This window comes from Stegastes partitus, unplaced genomic scaffold (assembly GCF_000690725.1).
Source record: "Stegastes partitus isolate 25-593 unplaced genomic scaffold, Stegastes_partitus-1.0.2 Scaffold1381, whole genome shotgun sequence".
Classification (NCBI taxonomy): Eukaryota; Metazoa; Chordata; class Actinopteri; family Pomacentridae; genus Stegastes; species Stegastes partitus.
The window spans coordinates 237,558-238,738 of NW_007579112.1; the positions used below are offsets into that span (position 1 = coordinate 237,558).

At 54.4% G+C, this 1,181-nt stretch overlaps 1 protein-coding gene across 1 annotated transcript in view; it reads right to left on the reverse strand.

Moving 5' to 3' along the window:
• LOC103370175 (3-mercaptopyruvate sulfurtransferase-like) overlaps positions 1 to 343 on the reverse strand; it is a 16,631-nt gene extending 16,288 nt beyond the window's left edge. The window contains exon 1 of the mRNA XM_008299126.1: positions 278 to 343. The gene's annotated coding sequence lies outside the window, so the exon portion shown is untranslated. The remainder of the gene's footprint in view (positions 1 to 277) is intronic.
• Between the last annotated feature and the right edge of the window lie 838 nt (positions 344 to 1,181).

Genomic DNA, 1,181 nt, shown 5'->3' on the forward strand with positions numbered 1-1,181 from the left:
TCCTGCAGATCTCCGTCATGGCGGCTCAGACTCGAGCTCTGGTCTCCGCTCAGTGGCTCATTAACGCCGTCAGAACCAACCAGGTGGGTCCGAAGCTGCGCGTCCTGGACGGTTCGTATTACGTGCCCAAACTGCAGCGCAGCGCCAAAGCGGAGTTTGCGCAGCGCCACGTTCCGGGCGCGTCTTTCTTCGACATCGACGAGTGCAGCGACCAGAGCTCCGGACTGGACCACATGCTGCCGGACTGCAGCAGCTTCTCCCGGTACGTCGGAGAGCTCGGTATCGGCAACGACACGCACGTCGTCGTGTACGACTGCAGCGAGTTCGGCTCGTTCAGCGCGCCCCGGGTGTGGTGGATGTTCCGGGTGTTCGGCCACAGTTCGGTGTCGGTGCTGGACGGAGGGATGCGGGGCTGGACGGCTGCCGGCGGGCCGCTCACTGCGGAGTCCTGCCGGCCGGAGCGGACCGACTTCAGGGCGACTCTGGACCCGGCCTGGGTGAAGAGCTACGAGGAGGTTCTGGAAAACATCCGGACCAGACAGGTCCAGATGGTGGATGCCCGAGTCGAGGGTCGGTACCGGGGCACAGAGCCGGAACCAAGAGATGGTAAGCAGAGGTTCTGGGCCTTGAACAGTTTAGTGTCTGTGTTCTGATCCGTTCATGTTGGGGAGATGGTTCCGTTTCTGCAGCAGTTTATGGTGGAAATGTGTTGATGTGAAGGAAACCCAGGAGACAGTTTAGATCACAGACATTTATAAAGATTCAGCTGAAGAACTTTTCATCCAGATTTCTATCAGAACTTCATCAGGGGACAGTTTTGTTCTCGTCAGTCTGTGGACCAGGACTGACCTGGAGTCAGACCTGAAGCTTCCATCCACCAGCAGAGACCATGTTCATCCTTCAGCCTTTAGCTTCCAGTGACTCCGACAACTCTTTCTGTTATAGAACCACTGACACATTAGTCTTTGTCACTAAAACAATCCTGTGTTCTGGTTCTGTCACAGATTTATTTAAGTTCTTCTGGAAACACGACAAAACCTGCTGGATCATAAATAAACAAACAACGACTTGAGCGGTCCGTTCTGGTGATGTAGAACGTCGATCAGATTCTCTGATTTTCAGGCCTCTTACCGTCTCGTTAGTTACTTGACTCCTCTGATCCAGTTTAAACAGAACATCTG